At 40.6% G+C, this 10,980-nt stretch overlaps 1 pseudogene; it reads left to right on the plus strand.

Annotated features, from left to right (window-relative positions):
* Positions 1–10,743, plus strand: part of LOC107545914 (rhomboid domain-containing protein 3-like) — an 80,896-nt pseudogene extending 70,153 nt beyond the window's left edge.
* The last annotated feature ends 237 nt before the right edge of the window (positions 10,744–10,980 follow it).

Here is a 10,980-nt window from a genome sequence, read left to right on the forward strand (position 1 = left end):
AAGAGCATATTTTGTTTAGAAAGAATCAGGCAAGCTGTCTTCCAGAGTGGCTGTTATTCTGCATTCTCACCAGCAATGAATGAGCGTTTATGTTCCACACCTTTGTCTGCACTTGGTGTTGTCAGGCTCTGGATTGTGGCCATTTAACAGCTGTGCAGTGGTATCTCATTATTATTTTAAAATATGATGTGGAGCATATTTTTATATGCTATTTACCACCTGTATATCTTCTCCATCGTGATGTGTCTGTTAATGTTGGCCATTTTTTTTTTTTTTTTTTCAAATATATCTTTACTGATTTCTAAGAGAGGAAGGGAGAGGGAGAGAGGGAGACAGAAACATCAATGATGAGAGTGTCATCATTGATTGGCTACCTCCTATAGGCCTCTGACTGGGGATCGAGCCCACAACCCAGGCATGTGCCCTGACCGGGAATTGAACCACAATCTCCTGGATCCTAGGTCAATGCTCAACAGCTAAGCCATGCCTGGCCAGGCAGCCTTTGGCCACTTTTGAATCTGGCTCTATAGAGATTCCTCCACATATTAAAAAATTAGAATAATATTATGATCTAACTATTCTACTTCTGGGTATTTATCTGAAGAAAATGAAAACATTAACCCGAAAAGACATATACCTCCCTCCCCCATTCTTTGCAGCGTTATTTACAATAACCAAGATATGGAAACAACCTAAGTGTCCATCAATGTATAAATGGATAAAGAATGGAATATTAGTCAGTCATAAAGAAAACCAAAATATTGTTATTTGCAACAGCATGGGTGGAACTTGTGGGCATTAATGCTAAGTGAAAAACATCAGTGAGAGAAAGACAAACACCATAAGATTTCTATTATATGTTGAATCTAAAAAGCAAAACAAATTAAAACAAAACAAAGTAAACATTAAACATAGAAAAACAAGCTTATGAGAATATGGGGAATTAGGGATGGGAGAAATGGATGAAGGGTGTCAAAAGGTGCAAACTTCCATTTGTAAAATAAATAAGTCATGGGGATGTAATGTACAGAATGGTGACAATAGTTAATAATACTATTGCACAACAAAAGTTGCTAAGACAGTAAATACTTAAAATTCTCATCACAGGAAAATATTGCAACTATGTATGGTGATGAATGGTAACTAGATTTATTGTGGTGATCATTTCAGTGCATAAAATTATTGAATCATTTATGTTGTAAACCTGAAACTAATATAAAGCTATATGTCAATTATACCTCAATTAAAAATAAAATTTTTAAAAATCACCTTTTTGCAGCCAGAATTGACCACTAAATTGGAAGTTCAAGTGAGCCCAGCAGATAACCATTGTAGACTAGATGTAGTCAATTCAGAACTGGGCTCAGATGGGTCCAGAGGGCATATATAAGCTCCACAAACATATGACCAAATTCCCATGTCATCTATGAGCTCATTGGGATTTCTTACACCTAGCTGATGGAGAATGGAAAAGCTCAAGGTCAGCACAGAGATAAATTAGCTGGGTATGTATGTATACTAGGTATGCTTATGCTGTATAGTTCTGTGCAAGCTTGGCCCCAAAAGACAGTGGTGAGGTGCATACTCTCAGTAGGCAGTGTGTGGGCAGTGGACCTGATCACCTGCTTTGTGTGGAAAGAGAATTGACCTGAAGAAAGGATGTACAAGAGGCATGTGGACCTTACATCACAAGTCAATTTTCATCATTGGGAATCTACTGCAGAAGAAGCACTAAACAACCAAATACAGAAGACAATTTATTAAACTAAATGTCAGCCAGTGTTTCTCATTGGGAATCCCAGTGCCTGGGTCATAGATCTTAAAAGGAATAGCCATAGCAGTATGTTTGGAGGTTATGCATAGGTCCCGTGGCACGGTCTCTCTCACACCAGTGTGATGTAGCTCTTGATGCTGAGTGTCAAATGTGACAGTAACAGAGAATGAAGCCACTTCCCCAATACAGCACAACCCATCAAGGAGAAGAACCAGTCATTTGGAGGCAATTTGGTTGCAATGAACTCCTTAGAACCTGGAAAGGACAATGATTCACCCTGAATGGGAGAGGCACATATTCTAGAAATGGCTTGCTTTCCTTTAGTGCTTTTGTTCAGCCAGCTCCGCTGTTTAAATACTTATAATGTGTCTGATCTACCAACACGGGATCACCTATAACATAATTAAACCAAGAACCATTTACAGGAAAAGTGCTACAACAATGTGTACATGACCATGGTCAGCCACAAATTTCACTGCCCTAGAACTGTTCATCTGATAAAGTAGCTGAAGTACCATTTTGAAGATACAACTGAGAGGATGAGATTTTTTTCATTTAGAATGGGGTATAATTCTTAAACCAATGCCCGTGATAAAGTGCATGTTTCCAAAAGATAGAATAAAGAGGTCTGAGAATGAAAGAATGGAAGTAGCAGTGGTCCCTTCACTGTCCCTCCCAGTGCCCATTTGAAGAATTTGGTCTTCCTGTCCTAGACTCTCTAAGCCTAGAGTGAGTCACTTTCACAAGGAGATGCACTAAGAGTGTCACTAGGCTTAAAGCTGTAACTGCTGCTTGATGACTTTGGGCTTGTTGTGTCAGTTGATCAGCAGGTGCAGAGTTGCCATACTGGCAAAGGTAATTAAGTGTGATGATGATGATGGCTTCTGTTCCATAATGAACACAAAACAAATTGTACTTGGCAGTCAGGAGGTCTTCTGGGTATTTCTTGGTGCTCCTCTGCCTCATTTTAACTGAAAATGGGTCAGTAAAGAGACACACCCTGATAAATGCAAGGTAACTATGGCTCAGATCCTTCATGGGTCAAAGTCTCCACCAGGCAACCACATAGACTAGTCAAAGTACTAGTTAAGAACAAGGGGATAATCTTGATTGAGTAGCAGAAGAGATAGATGATAAATATCAATTACAGCCTTAAATCAACTACAGTAGTGTATGCTGCTGTTCATTGCAAATTTTATTGTAAATTTTCTCAGAGTTTGTGACCAATCATTAGCCTACAAGTAATGAAGTAAACGTGAAATGTATATCTGAGCAGTACAATGAGTGGGCTATTGTGGAGGCTGATGGTGGTACCCCATTTAGATCCTCTTTACTAGGACAGTATATTCCAGCTGCCTTGACAGTTAGCTTTTAATGATTTATAGCTTCCCCCTGTTTCAAAGAATTACTGCTATCCAAATAGGATAGGTTATGTTCACCACGGAGAGCAACCTACAGTCAATGATTAGCTGACAATGATACGTAGGTTCTCTTGCCTCAAGCTGAGACCAATTTGTGGGACTCTTTATGTTCCAGAACTTATTAAATCAGACTGAATCTAACCCCCAGCTGTGATCTCATCCCCAATTAGTTCCATCCCCTGCCCTAATCTGCTTACTTAACTCTCTTTCTCCTGAGATGAATAGAGAAGTCCTTTGACTAACTATGTGCACCTAAATCCCTGTTTCAGGCTCTTTTTCCAGTGAAGTCAACCTAAGACACCATGAACTATTCAATTATAACCAAAATTTTCATGTGACCATGAGCTATTCAGTTATAACCAAAATTTTCTCAGTTGCAGTTTATCAAATATATAAAAGGTCCTACAAAATCTGTCACTCTATAATTCTTAATATCCTGCCTACCATCAGCTGAATAGTTTAAGGATGCGATAATGGTGTCTTTTATACATTTTATTGTCTTGGTACAATTTTCAAATGCTGGGTAGAGAGATAAATTGGCTGCCCTTATATAGAATATATACTCTGGACCTTTCCTAGCTGATGTCTTACCATTGGTTAAGGTATTAATAGGACCAAGTGTTCTTGTACACCTGTAGGCTATGGTCCAGTCTCCCAGGACACTGGACTTCTCACAACACTGAGTTCATGTCAAGGGCTGGTGTTGGCTTTGTCCTAAGCTTTTGTCCTGAGGGAGGGTCATGCTACTGATGTGTTTATCCCTAGGCCTGATAGAAAGTTATGATGCTGCTCTTTACAGAGTTTTGGACAGTGCTGGAATGTGTGGGTGGGGATTACCTCAGAGGTCAGGACAAGGACCCTTGTATGTTACAGAGCTAGGGGCTCTGGAGCCCAGGGTGCTAGCTCTTCTCAAACCAGCATGTTCCAGGACAGAATTCTTAAATTGAGGATTGGAAACTCATACCGTAACTTCAAGTAATTATAAAGATATATTTTCAAAATAGAAGAATTGAGCATTATTTATTTAATGACTTTTAGCTTGTTTATATCTTTTAAGTCTTTAATCAAATATATGCGCATCTTAATTATTCTTAAAAATGTTGGATTGGAAAAGCACTGCATTTACTAGTTTAGATCTTAATTTCTGTAGTTGTACCAAGGTAACATTTTTGTATAAGTTACAATATTATAATACATCCAAGGATTCCCCAAGCACAGTAATTTTTCCTTTTGTTCATCTAAACATTTGTTTTTGTAAAAACTTACATGCCTGAGTTGTGAAATGCACATTAACTCATCTTTTCTACAAAGATATTTCATTTTGTTCTCTACTGTGTCTGATATTAACCTCATTGTGTCTGTTTGTATTTCTGTTTTTGATATAGTTGGTAACACCTATTTTTGTTTCATATGAGAACCTTATTAATATTCTATTTACTTGCACCTCAGAATTCTTAATTGAAATGCTAAACAGGATATTAAATCAGATGGAGGCAAAGAATGACCTTTGTGACAGACCATAAGACAGCTTCCTCAATATAATGTGTTGTTATTTATCATGTTTCTTGATATATTACTTCAGATAGTTTTTATGGCTGTAAAATCATTTTAATATTTTAAGTAAGAGTTTTGGTTGAAAATTTATGACTCTCAAGGTCATTATTAAAAATCTATAAGGAAATAATTCGGTTTTATAAAAAATTCACTAAAGTATCATGTGATGAATATTTGTCTTAATTAGGATTAAAGAAATGTTTTGTTTTTCAGAACACCATCATGAGACATAATTAGGTAGAAAACAGAGACTCTGGTTTAGCATCTTATGAAGGTGGGACTGTTGTAGGAAAGGATGAATGCCTGGTAGGAGTTGACTCATCACATGTCTACGAAGTTTCCTCTTTCTCCTAAGGTCACTTTATCAGAGCACTGAGGTTTCTGCTTGACAACCAGAAACTTAACATTTTTAAATGGTTGCATTAAACTCATTAACTCAGAAGATTTTGGAAGATTCTGACAATCTTTCAAAATAATCTAGAGCTCTTCATTCTAAAACAATGAAAAAACTGAAAATAGTATTTCATATTCATATAAGATATGGCTTGAACCACTTGCTCCACTTAATGAACATATTTTGAAGGCATAGCATCCTCCATGGTTAAAAACATTTCAACTAGGTATTCTGGTTTTCTTCTAAAACTACAAGAAGAGTAGTTAGTTGTTATAGTTTTTCTTTAAATATACTTTGAGGCCCCAGGGTACCTACCTACCACTTTTACCCATTCTAGTGTATATTTTAACATTCATAAAATATACCAGTTAAAAATCCTAACATAGACAGCTGGTTTCAAGATGGCAGCAGAGTAGGTAGATCTTTCTGGCACCTCCTCCCAGAACCAAACTGGAAATAGAACTAAATTGGGGAACATTCACCCTGAATTACCAACTGCACACATGCTGAAGAGGAGACTTTTTAACAAGGGCAGAAACCACCTGGAGACTGGTAGGTGTGGCTGGGAGATGGACTGGCCACACTCCCACCAAACTGTTGCAATTTAATGAGTCCCACACGTATATCTTAAAATGAATGGATCCACTAGTTTATGAGGCATTTCAAATTGCGCCCCCAGAACAGAGAAGGAGCCTCCAGAATTCTATTGTGATTCATACCAAAAATAATTCAGCACCTGGTGGAGAGCAAATTTAAGTTGTGAAAGATTATTTTATACAATGAAAAGTAGGTATTATAATAATAATTATGTTAAAATGTTAAAATGTAGATTAGGATATTATTTCCCCTATGCCTATCATTATATGCAAGGTAATATTGTATATATTTATAATATTTTTTTCTCTGTGTTTATCTCTTATAATATAAATATAAATAACATTTTCAGTTTCATTGTAACTCTCTTAAGTGTCTTCATGCAGTGAATAGTATATATAAAAACAATATGTATAAAAATAAATAAATTGGAAATAGATATCACAACAAAGCAAGCAGATATACAGTAACAGTGTAAGATATAATCTAAAATTTTCCCTAACCTCCTTTCTTTAAACCCTTTTTTATTTTTATATCTTTTGCCACAAAATAAGAAATTATATAATCATGAACTATAATTTTGCTGATCAAAAGTGGAAACTTCAGAAAGGTTAGGTATCTATATTTCAAAATTATTAGGTCCAAACTCTTTGCCAACCCCATTAAATTCCTTAACTTGTGTGCTAATTAAAGTCACAGACATTCTGTCCAGGGCTTCAGAGAATGCCAGTTATCCCTCCAAATAGATGAGTTTGTTGTTGAATTATAGATTTATGCTGTGGAAAATTACTATAATAGTAGTAGTCATATGTGTATTGACTTTATTTCTAAATAAAAAACCTGAAGGCTTTATACGTATTAAAGTATTGGGAGAAATTATAGAGATTGACCATTCTGTTTTAAAATCATTATCTGTTTCATCTCTTTATCATGTGGATTTGGCAACCATAGACTATCTGGCACCTAAATGTCATTTTAACCTTCAGGCTTCACAAATTTCATTCACATTAAACTACATCTCGTAAGTACAGAATGTCACGGGGTCTAAATGCATGCTCTAGATCTTTAGCTATAATCACCCCACTGTTAGATAAAAAAAGTTAATATTAGAATGTTTATATTCTGGACACCTAGGGCATAAATAAATTTTATTTCTTAGACGAGGCACTTAAAAAATGAGCTTGTTCAGGGAATACTGGTTTTGAGTCTATGAAAAATGAAAAAAATATGTGGAATGGAATCAGGGTATGGAAAGATCAAAACGAAAGTTCACACTAAATGATGCCTCTTTTCTTTCAAGTAAATGTCAGCTATCAATTTCAGAACACTGTCCTGATTTTTAAGAACAGAGTCATGGATACAGTGGGTAATATGATGAATATAAAGATTATAGAACTTCAAGAATTAATAAAATTTTTCATTGCAGAAAAGAGGGCAATTACTTTTGCACACAGGACATAAGGGTCATTTTCAGAGGCTTTCTTTGGAAATGTAGCCCTTTAAGTGGCATTTCACTCTGGAATATTAAAAAGCAGTTTTTATAGGTGTTTTCTTTAGCTGAAGTGAAGTGGAATGTAGAAATAGTTCTAACAAAAAAATTCGAGAAAGAAATACTCTTTACCTATTAACTTTTATGACAGCCACCCAAAGAGTTTTATTGATCTAAATCCCAGGAGCAATTTGATGGTTCCTAATCAGAGAAATACAACTGAAACAGTGGAACAATATAAAAAGGTCACTCGGCTACACTTTACTCCCAACTCACATGCCAGGTATCTTGGAGGTATCTGTATTATAAACCAACAGTTTAGACAGCAAGTTGTACAGGCACCAGGTATATAGAAAACTACCCTGGCATGTCTGAGTTTAATTCTGATGCTTCTGGAAATAACCTGTTACATCATTTACAATCCTCATAGATTCACTGATAGTTTAGATCATTTAATTTACTAAATAAAGTTTTGTGATTATTTTAATTATTTGATAATAATTTTTGGTTACTTTATCACTTCAAGCAAATAATGACAAAACAGAGCAAACTGTAAGACTGAAATGAACTCCATAAGGATTATCACAGAAAACATCTGAACTTTATAAGTAAAATTCCCAGCTTAATTATTTTCATTAGAAAACATTATGCCTCTGGAGTAATACAGTTTTAAAAAATCTCAAAATACCATTTATGTTTGAACTTAATTTAATATAAAATTTTATATAATTTCAAAAGAGGATAGGAAGATTTATATGTATTACCGATAAAGAACGTGGTCCATGTAGATGGACTCAAATATACACAACAGTTCCTAACCACAATACTATCAACTGGGATCCTGATGAATGTTATTACTAATATCTCAACTCCAAATGGTTTGAACAGTAAGACACTTGCTAGTTCACTTCAGAATCTAAAGGCGTGACTACTTGAAGGTAGGTTCTTTCAGAGGCATAAAAAAGCCATATATTACACAGGATTTTTTTGTCTACTCTGCCTTCCTGAGCAGTTTGGCATTTGTGCTAAGGTGAAAAATTTCCCCAGAGACCTTCTTGCAGATTCCACCTGCTGTCCTTTGGCCAGAATGGCATTATATGTTACTCCTGAATGAGTCGCTAGCACAGGGAAAGGAATGGCCATGGTTATTGCAATCTAAGGGCAGTGAATTCACCCCCTGGGGGGATGGAGAGGAAAGTGGGAACAAGTCAGTGGCCCTCTATAGAAGGAAACACGTGTTAAGCATTGAACCAGTGCTGCAACCAGATGGCTTATTAGTACAAACTTCGTGCATCAACGAACTGATTTGACCTCTCCTCCAAAATTAAGGGAAGGAAATGAGATAGGATTATTCAAAATAAGGAATTATATATATTTCCCCCTGAAGAGATAGCTTAACATTGATTTTTAAAACCTAGTTAGTCTCAGAAAGTAGGGCAGGATTGGAAGATATTTTTAATAATTTTCTATCTGTCATGGATTTGAAATAAACAGTACTAAAATGTATTTGAGTGATTTGAGCAATGTTGACATGACTCCTACTTTTTACTTTAAGTCAAGACTATTATTTTTTTAACCTTTGGTTTTTAAGCCTTTAAAAGAAACATTTTATATTTACATAGCATATTCAATTTAAGGAGTAAGAAGCAGTCCCTAAATTGATTTGCTAACTATAGACCATGTTCTGCACTTAATTATTCTCCATTATATTCCTCTTTAGAGTCTTAGGACAAAAATGTAATTTCTCCCAATACTGAAATAAATTCAGTCATGTCTGCTGGGCTATTTCATATAGTCAATCATATAAATTAACACTCAGTTACGGTTACAATCGCTCCCAAGCATTTTAACTGTAGAAGCACATCAGCAGCATTTTGCTGGACTAATTCGTGGGCGGTGAGGGAGGGGTGGCACGCGGGCCGTTCCGCCAGGGTCACGGGTCCGAGTGCAAGCAGAATGGGCTTAGAGTGCTTGGGCCTCGTGGGAATCGGGAGCCCCTACTCTCAGCCGAGGCCCTGAGCGGCTTTTGCAGGGTGGGGGGGTTGTGCTCCCCTCCGCAAAGGGGAAACTGAGGCCCAAGGAATTTGAGCACTTTTCCTAAAGTCACAAAGCTGAGTGCGCCCCATGCCTTGGGACCTCCACTCTCCCTATCACCTGGAAGACTCTCCCTGGTCCTTGCCTTCCCCTTCTGCTCTCCGGCTTCCCAGGAAGCACACAGCTTCACGACTGCCCTCGACTGCCTTCAGCCAAGCTGTGTACGACAGAGACCCCCTGGCCTGGTGTCCCCAGCGGGGCCTCTGGCCTCCTCAGTCCTGATGCAGCTACTGAGCCGCCTGTGGTCGGTGGGAGCTGGTCCCAGCCTCGCCTTGGCCCGGGAGCCGCTGCTGGACCCCTGGCAGGCACCCCGGCTGCTGACCCATGCTCTGGGCCGCACAGCCCCATCCAGCCTGCTCCTGAGCCTGCTGCTCTTGCCCGTGCGGGCTGGAGGCAGGAGTGCCACCTGGGCACGCTGCGGTTCCTGCATGCCTCCACCCTGCTAGCCCTGGCTGTCGGGCTCAGGCCTCGGGGTGTCCCCTGCAGCCGGTGGCTGTGGGTACCTGCCTGTGCACCTGGCCATGCTCTCGGGGCAAGGCTGCTGCCCTGGAGAGCTCCACCGGGCACTGCCGCCGTGGCTGTTGCCTTGGTTGCTGCTTGCCCTGACACCGCTGCTCAGCTCTGAGCCACCCTGCCTGCAGCCTTTCTGCGGTCTCCTTGCTGGCCTGGCCTACGCAGCGGGGCCTCCCCATGGCTGGAGCTCCCTGAGCTCTGAGCGGCGGCTGCAGGCGCTGCAGGAGGGCTTCCTATGCAGGGCCTCGGCCGGGTGCTGGCCGCTTAGGCTCCTTCCCCCCCGGGCAGTGTGGCTGAGCTGCCTCTCACCCTTCCTGGAATGAGACTTGCCCCCCCTGGACCTCCTTACATGGCCGCCTCTAGCCTATGTCCCACAGTGAAGGCTCAGCCCCATTCCCCCAGGCCTGGGGCCTGCGCAGCCCACCTGGGAGGGCTCCTCAGAGGCTGGCCTGGCCCGGACCGGGCCCAGCTTCCCCCCAGGGCCCCAGCTGTGGGGAGCCCTAGATGAGCAGATGCTGCAGGAGGGGATCCAGGCCCCGCTCCTCGAGGGGCCAGCCCAGGTTCCCAAGAGCCCACTGCAGCCGCCCAAGTCTTCCGTTTCTTCTCTATGGTAGGGCAGGGTGGGCAGGGGTGGGGTCCCCCGGCGTGGGGGCTCGGGTAGCCCTGACAGTCTCCCTGGAGCGCGTGGGCTTCCCCACAGAGCAGGCAGTGGTGGCACTGGCAGCCACAGGTCACGTGGAGGCTGCTGTGTCACTGCCGGTCAGTGGGAGGCGGGCGCTGAGGCCCTGGTGACTCAGGGAGGGGTGGGCCTGCCTACCGGGAGGGTCCGGGGCCCCTAGCACAGGCCCGCCGTCAGGTGACGAGGCCTGGCCCACGAGCGGGCAGCCTGAGCCCCAGACCTGTGGACTAAGTGACGTGGGAGCAGGAGAGGCCCCCCCGGCACCCTGCAGGGTACTGTTTAGGATAAAAACCAGTTTACTTAAAAAAAAAAAAAAAAAAAGCCTTTTGCTATTATCTGTCTGGGAAGAAAGTAAAGAGGAGAATAGAAGAAAGGGAGGGGAAGAAGAGAGTGGAGGAGAGGGGAGTGCAGAACAGAAGGAAAAAAAGCCAAGAAGTGTCTGTAAGAATAGTGAATGAGAAATACATC

This window comes from Miniopterus natalensis, chromosome 3 (assembly GCF_054644295.1).
Source record: "Miniopterus natalensis isolate mMinNat1 chromosome 3, mMinNat1.hap1, whole genome shotgun sequence".
Classification (NCBI taxonomy): Eukaryota; Metazoa; Chordata; class Mammalia; order Chiroptera; family Miniopteridae; genus Miniopterus; species Miniopterus natalensis.